The sequence below is a fragment of the Papaver somniferum genome, chromosome 9 (genome assembly GCF_003573695.1).
Source record: "Papaver somniferum cultivar HN1 chromosome 9, ASM357369v1, whole genome shotgun sequence".
Classification (NCBI taxonomy): domain Eukaryota; kingdom Viridiplantae; phylum Streptophyta; class Magnoliopsida; order Ranunculales; family Papaveraceae; genus Papaver; species Papaver somniferum.
In genome coordinates, this window is record NC_039366.1 from 118428297 (window position 1) to 118445258 (window position 16962).

Here is a 16962-nt window from a genome sequence, read left to right on the forward strand (position 1 = left end):
GGGGGGGGGGGGGGGGGGGGGGGGGGGGGGGGGATTTTAAGGGCACCAGATGCTAACTTTTGCATTTTTACTGTCGGGAAATGCCAGCTTTCGTTATAGAGCTTTGTAGTGGCACAGTGATAAGATATGTCCTCTTTATAATAAGCTTAGAAATTAGAACCTAGGTTCACATCTCTTAAGTAATTAATATCAGAGAGATGTTACCAAATAATGTACTATTTACTTGGCTAACACCGGCATATGTTGTGACACTATAGGGTTGTGATGCATCCATTCTGCTGGACGACACAGCAAGCTTCACTGGAGAAAAGACAGCAGGACCAAATGCAAATTCTGTGAGAGGATTTGATGTCATTGACACCATAAAAACTCAAGTTGAGGCACTCTGCCCTAAAACTGTTTCATGTGCTGACATTCTTGCTGTTGCTGCTCGGGATTCTGTCATTGCTGTAAGCAGGATTAAGTGACTTTATTCAGAAATTTGTTTTTTTTTCTTTCTTTTTGATCGGTCAAAGAGAAAATTCATTAAAAAGAAAAGGTACTTAAGAGGGGTACCTCAACCCAATGAATACAAATTGAAACAAAAAAAGATGGATTACCGAAGACGAATTCGGCAATCCAAAAAACAAACAACGAGCTCAAGAAGGCCGAAATAAAGAGTCCCATAAAGCTACTACCATATTCGCCGTTAGACCTAACATTCTTGTGTTTGAATCGGCCTAAAAGAACGCTTGTAGTTTAACGTTTCTAACGAGACTAACCAAATTTTTTTTCTTGTTTTCAAAAACTCTTGCATTTCGCTCTCTCCATATGCACCACCATATTGCGAACGTGATGTTATTCCATATTCGATTAAGCTTTTCGTCTCCCCAATTAAACTTCCAAGACTTCACATTTATAGTGACATTTGAATTATAAGTCCAATGAAAGCGGCATCCTTCAACAAAGTAATCCCAAATTCTCCGGGTCCTCCAACATTCATAGAACAAATGCGAGCTAGTTTCATCATTTTCTTCACAAAAACAACATAGACTAGAAACCTCCATACCCCTTCTTAAGAGCTTATCCGCCGTCATTATCCTATCATGAGAAAGAAGCCAAAGAAAAAAATTGAGTTTGCAAGGATAATCACGACCCCACACAACATCGATTGGAAAGTTTGGCTCATCTTGATCTTCTTCATTCCTAATACCATCCTTAACCGTATATTGACCATGCTCATTTCCTACCCAAATCCGGCTATCCAAAACACCTTCTTGGATAGATATGGAAGAAAGAATATTTGATATGCTTGAAACTTCACTTGAAATATTTTGAGAGTATCTTTGTCTAGACATAAATCCCCACCTTATACCATCTTCATCGACTTCATACATACTAGCCACCACAAACTCCTTGGTCCTTGAAGCTTCGTATGCCAATGGAAACATATCACATAATCTTCCTTCACCAATCCAAGCATCTTCCCAAAATCTAGTTTCCTTGCCCGCGCCAATCTTGAATCTAATACTTTTGTTGAAATCTTCAAGTTCTTTGTAGATATTAAACCACAAGCTACCACCTTTTGGTCCTTTGGGTTTGAGAGTTTCCCAACCGGTAAAGGTTTCGCCAAATTTCTCAACAACAATCTTCCTCCACAATGCATATTTCTCCAAACCAAAACGCCACCACCATTTCTTTAGCAATGCCGAGTTCACTTGCTTAGTTCTCCGAATACCAAGGCCACCTTTTTCCTTTGGTTTTTTAGCAAGTTTCCAACGAATATTATGAATTCTTTTCTTATTGGGAACATCATCCCATAAGAAATCTCTCACCACTTTATCAATTTTCTTAGTAATGGAACATGGAGCAAGAAAAATGGAGAGATAATAAATGGGAAGACTAGCCAAAACACTTTTGATGAGAGTTAGCTTACCTCCAAGCTACGACAAGATATACTTATAGTAAAAATACCTTCAAGGAAATCATCAACTTCAATCATATCGGAATTTCATATCAACAAAATTACGCCCGATCTTCCATAAGAGTTTAAAGCAATCCACTTACATGGAGTTGTGCCTCAACATTGACGCACAATAGCATCCGTACAAGCCTTGATATTCGTTTCTTGTATCATAAGAATAGTAGGCTTCCATCGTTTGTACACATATATCTCACTATCGGACACGTGCATACAGAAAGGTACGTGGAAAGCATGCAAGCCAAAACATCAAAACATGATGCGTCACGAAGCACCAAATAAACCCCTAGGAGTTGCTTTATCTCATCCCCAGAAGAGGGGCCAAGATCAACGGTGGAGAGGAAGTTAGCTGACACGGACTGACAGGGGCAGAAGACACTTGTCTGACACGAGCAGACCCCTCAACTACCCGCATTAAACACTCTGAGCAGTGCACGTGTCGACCAACCTGTGGAACGAGCGAAGATGCCTCCGCGGGATCGAGGGGGAAACGCAGACCTCCGCGTGATGGACGCAAGGACACGAGAAGATAAGGTTCCAACGGTCTTCAGAGATGGGTCCCACGTTCCAACCTTATAAATACCCAATCTCCACAAAGAGGAAAGGAAGGAAAAAAAGATCAGGAGGGAAGGAGAGAGAGAGAGAGAGGATAGTAAGGGTAAGTTAATCCCATAATGGAGAGAAATATGTAAACCCAAAGTCATTCAACTATTCATGTAACCGGGAATAATATAGTAGAACAACAAACCCCGTGGATGTAGGCCTTAGTGCTGAACCACGTAAATCTTGGTCTTATTTACATTTCAGCACTTTACATTCATTTAGCTCCGCACGTATTTGCTTATATGTTTTGTTTTCCTTTAATACTTGTATCCCATGCATGATTGCCACGCACGGGGAAGTAGGAGGAGGCTATGATAAACCCGAAGGTTTTGAGCCAATGAATCCACGTCAGGGTATCATCATCATAATCTCTTTAGACGTTAACGATTGATTGTGGGCATTCGGACTCCCGCGTAGTTCTTGTGTCCACAATTTGGCGCTAGAAACAGGGACTTCGTCCCGGTAAAAGATTTATCTTGTCCTGTGATTGCTCCGATTTTATCAGCTCGGACCGTATAGATCATTCGTCAACTGTATTATGTTCAAAAACCCACCTTTTGCCTTCGATAAGAGTTATTGTTCCAAGCAAGGGTTATTGTCCTAATCCGTCGGATTTACAATTTTCGTAGTCTTTTTTATACTAAGGATCGCCTTTAATAAAACTTTAACCCATATTTTATATCCGTCGGATTTACTATAGTTTTTTTTTATATACTAAGGATCGCATGTCCCATATTTTATAGTCTGCGGGTATTAATTCCCTCTTGAAAAGTTGTATTTCGCCAACTAACCCGCTTCACGCGGATATTCCCGTTTCTGTTTGAAATAATTTATACAGAGAACGTGTTGTGAGTAAAGAAGGCAAGTTTACGCGAAATTTCGTCATCAACAAAAGGGCACGTGATGGAGAAGACGCAGGAAGCAGGAAAGTCCAAAGCTTTGTCAAAAGAAACACCCCGGACAACCCCGATCATCACCCGAAGCAAACAGAAAGGAGATAAAACTAAAATGACCAATCGAAGGCAGGATACCGCAGAAATCACTTTACCCATGAACGCTAATTCTGTTGCAGTGACGGCTCTCAGAGCAGCAACGATAAAATACGGGGAAGCTGCGGTAGTCCCGAAGGCTGCGGAGGCTAGCAATACCTTCGCCATGAGTCAACTTAACCAACCAAGGGAAAGGGTGGATGAATCCAGAACATTCCAACCCGCGCATCTGCTAACCTTTGGAATGCCGCTAACAAATAACCAGAATCAAACCATACCGGCGGCTCTGGCACCGCAGAGGGGCGCTCACTCCAATTTGGAAACACCAGCAACAGAAGCTGAACCCCTGCCACCTTTAGTGCAGACCATGGAGGAGGGCGGCGCCACGGCTGTAGCGGCACGCGCGGGGACTCCCAATCAGGGGTCCAACCAATCACACCAACTAATGGCTGAGCTCGAGGAACTGAGGAGGAACCAACAGGTTTACGCATAAGTTGTAGCTCTGTTGGCCAGAGAAAATCAAGATTTAAAGGAGCGGATTGCTCTAAGCACAAAGACCAGCCAACAACTTGATGAAGCAAGCTCCAAAGCACCAGAGCCAAACTAAGACTGTAGAGTCGTCCTAGCGACTAATGAGGACGCGACAAGGAGACGTAGCGTATCCGACCCGGATTATGACGATGGAGAGTCAGACGGAAATGAGCTGAAGAATTTAGAGCACCAACGCGCAATGGAGGAACTGCGGGATGAGATGATGGCAGAGATCAGGCAATTGAAAAATAAACAAGGTGGGGGAAGGTTAGAAGAGGTCATGAGAGAAGCTAACTCCACGCCCCTAACGCATCGCTTGGCCAACACCCCTATTCCCCTGAAATGCCCTGTCCCGACGTTCGAATGCTATGATGGGTCCAGCGACCCTGCTGCACATGTTCGGTACTACAACCGTGTCTTAGCTAGATGGGGACAGAACGACGCCGTACTCTGTAGATACTTCCCGTCAAGCTTGAAGGGATCGGCGTTATCATGGTTTGATAATCTGCCACCAAACTCCATACACTCATACGACCAACTCGCAGAGAAATTCTTAAGAACATACATGTACAACAAGACTGTAAACACCGGGATGGATAAGCTCTTTTCACTAGCAATTGGCTACAAGGAAACCACGAGGGAATACACAAACAGATGGCATAGGATCTGCCAAGCCATAGGAAGCGTGGACCCAGTGGTAAGCATCAACTACTATAAATGGGGCTTAGACCGAATGAGTCCCCTATTTGTTGAAATTCACGGGAGCGTGCCCAAAACAGAAGGCGATCTCCGAATAATTATCGAGAAGCACGCTCGACTTGAAGAAATTCAACGGGAAAACCCGAGGGCATATCCGCAGAGGTCTCACCGCACCAATTCAGCAGAACAAACCAATGGGGCCAAAAGGGGTTGCTCAGATGAGAGACCTCACGAAGATAGAAAGGAACGGAGGGATGAACGAAGAACAGGCGACCGAAAATTCGAAGATCAAGTTTACACGAAACTCAACGCTAGCTATGCTCGTATCCTACGAGAGATCAAAGGGAGGGAAAACTTAGAATGGCCATGGTCTAAGGGAAAGCAGCCCCCGAGATCCGAGAAGTCTAAAGATTACTGTGAGTATCACTGTTTCAACGGACACCAGACCGAAAAATGCAAGAACCTTAAAATAATGATCCAAAAATTAATTGATGCGGGAGAGCTCAAACATTACATACGGAAGGAGGTCACCGAGGACAGATCCAAACGAACCAAACCAGTCCAACTTCCGGAAGAAAACCGAACAATCAACTCCATCTCGTGTTCCGAAGCCACAGGACCCTCACTCACAGCACAGATTGGAAAAAGGTTACGGAAGCAATTCGAAGATCGCTGCGAGTTATATAAGGTCGATGGGATAACAGTGGACGAGCATGAAAAATGGATGGAATTTCCTGTCATCTTCGATGCCGAGGATATCGAAGAAGATATGGAAGACCATAACGATCCCTTGGTCCTAACATTACCAATAGCTGGATGTAACCTCAAAAAGATCCTCATAGACGGGGGAAGCTCTGTGAATGTCCTATTCTATGATGCATTCAAGCGGATGAAGCTCCATGATGAACAATTGATGACCTCTTATCACACCATCTACGGATTCAATGGAGCGGCCACGAAGCCCTTGGGAGACATTGTGTTACAGGTTAACGCAGGGCCCATGAAGCTGGATACCCGATTCAGTGTGGTGGATACCCCTTACCCCTACAATGCCATTATTGGACGACAATGGGTACACAAGCTCAAAGGAGTGGCGGCAACATACCACCAGTACCTCAGATTTCCAACACCTGAGGGAATCATGGATATCAAGGGAGATCGAATCGCTACACGAGAATGCCAGGCCACTCAGGATCATATCAACAATGAACAAGAAGAACAGCGAAAAATCCGAAGAGTAAGAAATCAAGAAACCACGAAAGAGAAAGCCGTAGACCTATTCCTTAAGGAAACTACAGGAAAAGGCTTGACGAAAGAGGGTAATGTCCGAGGCTCGGAAACAAGTACCTTAACAATCAACAAAGAGCAGAAACACGCCAAATAGCAATTAAAGAGCGCCCCAGTCCTCGGAAACCCAAATCCTATGTTCACACCAGTGGAACCCACAAAGGAAATCAACATAGGAACGGAAGAAGACCCGCAGATGGTCAAAATTGGGACCATCATGGGCGAAGGGAGAGAACAGTCCTTAACCAAATTACTTAAGGAATATGCGTATGTGTTCGCCTGGAAGTTAGGAGATATGCCGGGGATTGACCCAAAAGTAATCCAACATGAACTACGCATCAAACAGGGCACGCCCCCGTTCAGGCAGAAAATACGAAAAGTGGCTCCAGAATATCATGAGGCGGTAGAAACGGAACTTCGGAAGCTACTAGATGCAGGATTCATCAAGGAAGTCAAGTACCCTACTTGGATATCCAACATGGTCATTGTTCCTAATAAAAATGGAGGGGTTAGAATATGCATCGACTTTACTAATCTCAACAAGTCATGTCCAAAGGACAGTTATCCCCTGCCGAGCATAGATCAACTGGTTGAAGCAGTTGAAGGATACAAGGAGCTGTCATTTATGGACGGATACTCTGGTTACAACCAAGTAGCCCTGGCAGAAGAAGATCAGCCACACACAACATTCTATACACCACATGGCCTTTATTGCTATACCAGAATGCCTTTCGGGCTCCGAAACGCAGGGGCAACATACCAAAGGATGGTCGATGCTATCTTCAAACCATGGATCGGAGGAACCCTGGAAGTCTACGTGGACGACATGCTCGTCAAAAGCAAGCTGCGTAAAAATCACCACCAGGACCTGAGGAATATCTTCAATGCAATGAGACAGCATCACATGAAGGTAAATCCGGAGAAATGTACTTTCGGTGTCACCTCGGGGAAGTTCCTCGGTTATCTGGTGACGAAAAGGGGCATCGAGGTAGACCCAGCTAAGATTCAAGCCATAGTAGAGATGCCGTCACCAAATAATCTGAAGGAAGTGCAGAAGCTCAATGGGTCCATAGCAGCGTTGGGCAGATTTATTGCACGGTCTTCGGACAAGTGCAAACATTTCTTCAATATTCTTAAAAAAGGGAGCAAGTTCGAATGGACCGCCGAATGCGAGGAAGCATTCCAAAGGATCAAAGAACATCTGGCTTCAATCCCCATCCTGCAGAAGCCAGACCCTGATGAAGTTTTGGCACTGTACATAGCAGCGACGGAGGACGCAGTCAGCGCGGTATTAGTCAAAACCAATACAAAGATAGAACAGCCTATCTATTACGTCAGCAAGACACTCAATTCCACGGAAAGAAATTATACTAAGATTGAACAACTCATCCTCGCACTGGTATGGGCTACCCAAAAACTGAGAACCTACTTCCTAACTTACTTCGTCAGGGTACCATGCAAAGCACCATTGGAAGCAGTCCTAAAAAGCACGGGAAAAGTGGGCCGAATAGCCAAATGGAACACCCATCTGGACCAATTCAACATCATTCATGAAATTCAACATTCTCAGAAGTCCCAAGTTCTGGCAGATTTCTTAGCATACCTTCCTCTAGACAACGACGAAGAGATTAAGGGAATACCGGAAGCCGAGGAAGCAATCAAGGATCCAATGGATATCCTCGAACCTGCGAGTCATAGACAATGGGAAGTCTTCGTCGACGGATCTAAAAATAAGGAAGGAGCAGGAATAGGTATTGTCATTATCACCCCAACTGGAGAAAGGATCATACAGGCACTTAGATTGGAATTCAAAGAGCATACCAATAACATTGTTGAATACGAAGCGGTCGTACATGCCCTACGTATAATAATAGAGATGGGGGTAACCGATGTAAGGCTGACAAGTGATTCGCAGCTGGTCATACGGCAAATTGGGCTCGAATATAATGTGTACGATGACACCCTTTCAGCTTACATGGCATTGGTCCAAACACTGGCATCACAAATCCCGAACATTAAGTTCCGGCACTTATGTAGAAGGGACCTCAGGCACGCGGATTCCCTAGCATACATATCATCCATGCTGAGGGATAAAAATGCCGAAGGTATTAAAATAGCAAGGGTATACGAGCCTTCGATTGCATCTCAATTCTCCTTCGCTACCAATCAAGATACGATGGAAGAATATATCGAAGACCAGGTAGGAGAAGACATCCATAACGACTGTGATGAAGAAGACATCTTGTCAAAAGCAAATCAAGACGAAGATTTCAGCAACGAAGATGACTGGAGGGTGACAATACATGCCTTCCTCGACAAAGGAAGCCTACCGGCGGATCGGAAGCAAGCTAGGAAGATGCTCTCCAAAGTGGGAAGATACGATCTTCGGGAGGGGGTCCTGTATAAAAAATCCTTCCTCGGACCATTACTACGCTGCTTGTCCCGGAAAGAAGGGCATCGAATTCTAAATGATATCCATTATGGTGACGCAGGGAATCATAGTGGTATGAGATCACTAGCTGACAAGGCAAAAACGCAAGGATATTACTGGCCGACCATGATACAAGATGCTGCGAGGATGTCCCGACGATGCGAAGAATGTCAGCGCTTCGCGAGAAAAATCCACGCGCCGGCAACAATGTTAAATTCTGTCGATAGCCCGTGGCCATTTGCAAAATGGGGAGTAGACATCGTCGGGCCTTTCATCGAAGGATCAAGGAAGAGACGATTTTTGATAGTAGCCACGGACTACTTCAGTAAATGGGTGGAGGCTAAGGCCTTGGCCAGGATCAGAGACGCGGATGTCTTCACTTTCATATTCCAGAACATCATTTGCAGATTTGGTATACCTGCTGAAATTGTATCTGATAACGGCAAGCAATTACAGGGAAAAAATATAGACATGCTCTTCGACACCTTCAAAATAAGAAAAAACAAGTCCACCCCCTTATACCCTCAAAGCAACGGACAAGCGGAAGCTACCAACAAGACCCTCGCCCTTATACTCAAAAAACAATTAGACGAGCATAAGGGAAGATGGTGCGAACAACTGCACAATGTCTTATGGGCATACAGGACAACACGAAGGTCCGCTACCGGGGAATCCCCGTTTCTTCTTACTTATGGAGCTGAAGCAGTCATACCTACGAAAATCCTCATGCCAACCACGAAGACCGAAGCCTGGGAGAAAAACCTCACAACAGATATGATGTTAGAAAGGTTGGACGACTTGGAAGGAAGAAGGGAAGTAGCATTGCAAAAGATGGAAAATTATCAACGAAGACTAGCAAGGGAGTACAACAAAAAGGTAAAGCTACGAAATTTTGTAGAGGGACAGTATGTGTTGAGAACAATCCCACGATATCAGCAAGAAAAGAAATGGGGAAAGTTAGCACCTACATGGGGAGGACCGTTTATGATCCACGACATTGCGGGTAATGGTTCCTACTACCTTAGTAACCTAAAAGGTGAGGTCCTCCGGCATCCTTGGAATGCTAAATGGCTCAAACCATACTTCCCATAGAAGCAACGCAGATTTGAATCTGCTGGGAGTGAACCAGAAGAAGAAAGGAGCCTAACCGCCCCATATGTTTCTATCTCTGGAAGAGGAATTGCAGACCTCAACTTATCAATCAAACAAGCTTTCAAATTATCAAGTCAGTGGAATCTACCTACAATATTGGGGAAAGTAGTTAATCTACAATCTCTCAGGGCTCCCCCATCAGTGTCCATAAGTGTAGGACCGGGGGGAAGGCACCCAGCAGAAAGAGATACCCAACCAATCTTAAGGCAACGGGTCGACGGAATGGGTGCGTACATATTTTACACTCTATATCCTAGAACGTTGCCCCGGCCCCCACCGTCTGGGAATCCTCTGGCCCAGGATTTGCCAGCGGGGTGACAGGTCTCAAGACGATCACGAAGGTACCTTCCTTCAGTATCGCACTCAAAAACACTTAACAACTTTTGTTTTGATTTTTCACAAACTTAAAATACAAACACTTAAAAACAACATTGTAGGTATATCAAGAAGAGGATTCATTTCATAAAGGGTGATTACAAGAAGTGAACGGCCAAAGCCAAGGATACACAATCAAAAAACATCCTTGTTACATGGTTACAAAAAATATAATTATGCCGCGGACCCTACAGAACGCTGCGATCTCTACCTAGTTGGCGGTCCCGTCGTCAGGATTATTCCAAAGACTTGATGGGACGCTCCCACCAGAAGAGGGGCCCGAGGAGCTGGGCAATGCAGCAGGAACGGGACGACGAGGATAGTTCTTCACGAGACCATGTTCATTCCTTAGGCCAAGTTCTATCCTCTCCAGCATCTTGTTCGTCTCCTCAGCCAATTGACAACGAGCCTTATGTTTAATAACTGCTGTCCGCTGTTGGGCTTGGGATAATAACGAAGATAGCCGATTCACTTCTCTGGAAGCAGCACCAACGGCCTCCTCGCGGGTGGCTGCTAAATTCTTGAAGTGATTGGTTTGTTCCTCTTGCTGTGCTAAGGAAGATTGAGCCTTTTCAAGTTCTTCATTTGTGACGCGAAGGTGTCCCTCGAGCTCTGAAAAAGAAAACACCACGGAGTTAGCGTAGAAAAAAAACAAGATCACACTCGATGAATTGGGATTATACCTTCGACACAAGCCGAAGCCTCTTCATACTCATTAACAACCGCATCTCGCGCTTCATCAAGATGATCATATTCCGCGGATAATTTCTTATAGTCTACTTGAAGGTTGGTGAGAGTAAATTGACAGGCATCTAATTCTACCTGCTTCATCGAGTCCATATGACGAAGGTGGTCGACCTCTTTATTTATCTCTGAGACCCCTTTGCTGAGTCTGTACATGCACACTTCAAGATTCCTCTCAGACTCAGCAAGACGAGCTACATCGGCACGAGACGCGGAAAGAGCATTGCTGAGAGCGTAGACTTCAGCACGAGCATCATCTCGTTCCCTGGCAAGACCGAGCATATTATCTTGGACCCCCGAAAGAGACATGGATTGCGCCGTCTGTAATTCTTTTTCCAATAGCTGAATCCTAGATTCCAACAAGGAAGTACGCTCACGGGCTTCCCGCAGATTATCACTGGTCCACAGCAGTGTGCCATTAAATAAAGCCCGATCATGGTTGTACAGATTTTGCATGTCGACCATCTGAACATGCCGCGCGCGCCATACCTCAGCCCGAGCATCCCATTTCTTAGCCTCACTCTTAATCTTCTCAACCAAATCTCTAATACGAGATTTTTGCCGAGCTCTTTCGTTTCGAAGCCATATCAGCTCGGGGATGCCACCCACTGGACATAGGGTGTGGAGACTCAGACAGAACAACTAAGAGATAAAAGAATGATGACACACGGCGAGGGAAAAGAACCAAACCTGTGATAGTGGAAACTTGGCTACGAGTTTGCTCTAACTCAGCGCGCACTGCAATAAGTTCTGAACGAAGATCAGCCTCTGCTTCACCCAGCTTTTCTTTCTCCTTAAGACTTTTCTTCAGCTCTTCTATCTCCACCTCAGCCGCAGATAATTCCTTTTCCCGGTGACGAAGCTTAGCCTCGAGCTTCAGAGATTTCGCTTTAAAGAACTGATACAGCAAGTGGTTGCAATGCTCTCTCCTCATCATCTACACATCAAGATGACAAAACGTTATTCAACCGAAGCGTCCGATTCTCACGAACAAGCATGTACGAAAATTTACCTCCAGCACACACTGCTGCGGGAAGCCATATTGATACCCGTCGGAAATAGCCATCATATCGGCAACAGAAGTAGGAGGCTCCGGTACGAGGGTAGCCTCGGGAACAGTCAACCTTTTTCCCCAGGCTTCAGACACCTGCGCCTTCGAAGACATCTCCATCATGCGACGGGTATACGCGGTTGATTCCTTTTCCCCAACAACCACAGGAGCGGGATGAGAAACAAACAGAAGATTCTTCTCCTTAAACCAACTCATGATGGCGTCCTCACCCTCAGACATCGGCGATTGGGGAAGACTATCGGCGGGCGCGTCAACAACAGATTTTCCTTTCTCTGACTCGACCCCCTCAGCATGAATGTTGGCATGCTCCTCCGCGCCTACATGCACAGCAGGCTCCTCCGCACCAACACCTCCTACAGTAGCATCCCCATTACCATCACCACCAAGAACATCCCAATTATCATTAGGGGAAAGCAAAGAGAAGTCCTCGGGAAAATCGAGGGCTTCGTCAAAGAACTCCCCCGTGGAATACATCCGATCGAAAGAAAATTCTTGAGAAGTGGGAAGGGTATCCGCGACATCGCCAGCAGGGACGGAAACATCCCCGATGGCAACATCATCCGCCACCACATCTTTGTTCCTTCCTTCATCACCAGCGTGACCTGCGAAGACCTCTTCTTCGACATTGATAGGGGAGGTACCAGTACGTTCCTCCCCATCTGTAATCTCGTCCTCAGCAAACTCTTCATTCACTGGACTGGTAACTTCTTCTTGGGCCTCGACCTCGCCCATCACCGTAGTAGAAGACTGCTTCGGCCTAATCTTTTTCTTCTTCAATACCTGAAACCGACACCACAAAAGGAATTATTCTTCCCGTCGGATGGAAGTTATAAAAACGAAGCGCAGCTAGAATCTGCGTACCTGAGCAGCTGAAATATTCTTCGGTGGGGGTATTGCACCGGAACCATCCTCCTCGTCTCCCTCTACGACATCCAAGGCATAAGGAAAATTCATGCCCGCAAAGTTCAGACGCCAGGGGCAGAAACCTCCATAGCGAACAGGAGGAGATTCGCGCGGCTTACTATTCTCGGTGGGCCGCCATCCACGGGGACCAGGAATCCAACCGTAAGCCCACGGACCAACTATCTCAATAACAGTGGCGTGCCACTCGTAGTCATGATCGCGCTTGATCCTTTCTCGTGTGGGGAAGAGTTTCCGACGACTAGACGCCTCCGTGCCAGGAACATACTTCAGCTTGGCATCGCTGACCTCATTTAACAGACGAATCTCGCCTCGAGGAGCAGGGAGATTCCGAAGGCTGACACTCCACGGCTTGCGATTCCTACTATTGACGTAATCACCGAAGGAGTTATTGAAATTCTCAGGAGTGTACCATTCCTTCTCCAAGGGATTGGGGACGTAGCAAGTCATCGACGTCTCCCCCTTACTCCGCAGATAGCATTCCTTCAGGGCGCGAAGATAATTTCCCGATAGTTGGGATACGGAACGGCTATGAGTATTGGTGGAAGAACCCTCACGACTAGCGAGCACGTCGTAGTAAAAGGAATCACCCGATTTGTACAAAGGCAGCATCAGAGCAGCCTCGAAGGCCCCAACCGTCGTTAACAAATGAAATTCATCGAATTCGTACTTGGAGATAAGCTCATACGTAATATCATCCTCGGGGGCATAGAAACGAACACCGAAGGCTTGAAGCTCATGCTTTTCCTTGAATATTTCAAGATCGATATGCTTGAAGGTTACTTTTTTCCTGCTAACAGAGACACTGCGTATCAAGGGAGCAGCCTCTTCCTCCTCGGCGGGGCCGGACGAACTAACAAACGCTTCAGACGCTTTTCTCTTCACAGGGGGATTCTTTGAAGATTCACCCCTAGGAGCTACGCCCTTTGTATTCTTCCCTTTAAAAGTTGGAGAAGACCGTAGATGATGCTCGGGCACTAACGAACGTAAAGGAGGAACGTCAAAAGCAACAGCGCGGGGCGGAGCCTGCGTACTCCTAGTATCTTCACGAGGACGCACCATTGAGTGATTAAAAACTCTTCGTGAACCAGACGGAATTATCGAAGGAATCTCTTCCCGAGAGGACGAAGCTTTCGCTCCAGAAGAAACTCGACTCCGACGAACATCATCTTGAGACTCTCGACGCTGAGGAGATCTCGACAACCTAGAATCAGGAGTCTCATAAGTAGGCCGCGGACGGTCAGACATGGCTGCGGAAAGAATAAAATCAAGAACAAGTTACACACGATAACCAAAAATCAAAAAACACATCCATAGCAATACAACAACGATAACATAGCAACCCTAAAATTAGGATACATGCTCAATATTTCACCCTCCAAGTAATGGCTTCCTTAATTTAAGATGAAGAACAGGGGCAAACTAGTATGCAAGCATCAGAAAAAGTTCTTCATCACAAACAAGGAACAACAGTAGCAGAAAATTCACAAATCAACACGGCATAAAACAGTGAAATAAAGAAAAGAAAAAATCACCGGCAAAAACAGCAAGTACAAGAAACGAACAGGGGAAGATCACAGGTGCAATGAAGGGAGAATTGAAGATCACAGGTGCAACGAAGGGAGAATTTAAGATCACAGGTGCAATAAAGACTGACAGAATTTAAGATCACAGGTGCAATGAAGACTGACAAAGAATTTAAGGTCACAGGTTCAATGAAGGCAGGCAGGAAATTTAAAGGAAGAATGAACTGAGAGAGTGGTTAGGAAGAATGAAATTAAATTTCCTCTCTATCCTTAAAATACCCGAAAGAAAAGAGGAAATTAAGGGAGAAATAGGAAAACGTGCCCGTTACATAAGCAGTTAATGCACGAATAAAAGACGTGCCCAAGTATCTAGGAGAAGTTATTAGGAGTGAGAAGAATGTGCGACGATAGTTTTTCTTCAAGGCACCCATTAGCCATTTAAGCCCGAAGAAAAGGGGCAAATTGTGTACACATATATCTCACTATCGGACACGTGCATACAGAAAGGTACGTGGAAAGCATGCAAGCCAAAACATCAAAACATGATGCGTCACGAAGCACCAAATAAACCCCTAGGAGTTGCTTTATCTCATCCCCAGAAGAGGGGCCAAGATCAACGGTGGAGAGGAAGTTAGCTGACACGGACTGACAGGGGCAGAAGACACTTGTCTGACACGAGCAGACCCCTCAACTACCCGCATTAAACACTCTGAGCAGTGCACGTGTCGACCAACCTGTGGAACGAGCGAAGATGCCTCCGCGGGATCGAGGGGGAAACGCAGACCTCCGCGTGATGGACGCAAGGACACGAGAAGATAAGGTTCCAACGGTCTTCAGAGATGGGTCCCACGTTCCAACCTTATAAATACCCAATCTCCACAAAGAGGAAAGGAAGGAAAAAAAGATCAGGAGGGAAGGAGAGAGAGAGAGAGAGAGAGGATAGTAAGGGTAAGTTAATCCCATAGTGGAGAGAAATATGTAAACCCAAAGTCATTCAACTATTCATGTAACCGGGAATAATATAGTAGAACAACAAACCCCGTGGATGTAGGCCTTAGTGCTGAACCACGTAAATCTTGGTCTTATTTACATTTCAGCACTTTACATTCATTTAGCTCCGCACGTATTTGCTTATATGTTTTTTTTTCCTTTAATACTTGTATCCCATGCATGATTGCCACGCACGGGGAAGTAGGAGGAGGCTATGATAAACCCGAAGGTTTTGAGCCAATGAATCCACGTCAGGGTATCATCATCGTAATCTCTTTAGACGTTAACGATTGATTGTGGGCATTCGGACTCCCGCGTAGTTCTTGTGTCCACACATCGTTTCACAAGCCCCTTTAACTTGAAGCATTTATCCGGGTCTCCAAGACCATTCACATTCCAAGATACTATACTAAAATTTGTTTTCCTTTTAACTAAATTCTGTTCCGTCTACTTAACTAATTAAAGTACTCTTTCATCAGTTGGGTGGTCGATCATGAAAGGTACCATTAGGAAGACGAGACTCCAAGACTGCAAGTGCGAATGCTGCAAATAGCAATCTACCTGGTCCTGGTTCTTCTCTCAGTGGCTTGATCACGAACTTTGCTAACAAAGGTTTTACTGCTAAAGAAATGGTGACTCTTTCTGGTAAGTATGAGTTAAGTAACTCGACACAAAACTACTTAAGACCGGGTTATATTCAAACTTAGATGTGAATAATATCAAATGGCTTGATCGCCTTATAAACTTTTTCTTTCATTATCTTTTACCAGGATCTCATTCTATTGGTCAAGCTCAATGTGCAAGTTTCCGAAGCAGAATCCACACCGAAGCCAACATAGACACAACATTTGCAAACTCCTTGAAGGGAATTTGCCCAAAATCAGGCAGTAGTAGTAACCTGGCTCCTCTGGATTCAACCCCGATATTATTTGATAACACTTATTACAAGAATTTGGTAAGCAAGAAAGAACTTCTTCATTCAGATCAAGAACTCTTCAACGGAGGCTCGACAAATGCTCAAGTCACAGCTTACAGTAACAACAATCCTAAATTCTTGAGTGATTTTGCAGTTGCCATGGTAAAGATGGGTAATCTTAGCCCTCTAACAGGTAGTAACGGAGAGATTAGAACTAATTGTAGGAAAACCAACTAAAAGTTGTTTTCCATTCTAATAACAACATTATTGTCAACAAATAATGTTTTCCCAGAAGGAAATCGTAGTTTCCTCATTTCATTGTAAGCTCAATGATTCCCTTGAATAAAATTAAAGTTGGTATTGTTGAAATTATTAGTCTCACATTGTTTGGCAATCTAAGATATTACAGTTTATAATTCTTTGGGCCTCTCCACTCATTGCCAATTGGTTTTGAGTTGGAAGTCAATATCAGAGTAGGCTATTTGCGACGAGTTATTTGACCGCGTCTTTACTCCGCGTCGCCGGATTTAATTGTCCATATGTTAGACCCAACGAGGCTACACGTGAGTGTCTGGGTCTGGGCAATCTAAGATCCTGCCTCTCCACTCGTTGCCAATTGGTTTTGATAAACTCTTGATTAGTCTTTTCAGCTTGGCGAATCAAGTGACAGCAACATGGGGCCAAAATAATGCACTTAGATGTGAGGGCATTGCGCACAAGGAGAGAGGGCATATATGGGACATGTAAAGGGAAATACTATAGCATC

General features: G+C 44.9%; 1 pseudogene; it reads left to right on the plus strand.

The window, feature by feature from the left end:
• Positions 1–16433, plus strand: part of LOC113313597 — a 16840-nt pseudogene extending 407 nt beyond the window's left edge.
• The last annotated feature ends 529 nt before the right edge of the window (positions 16434–16962 follow it).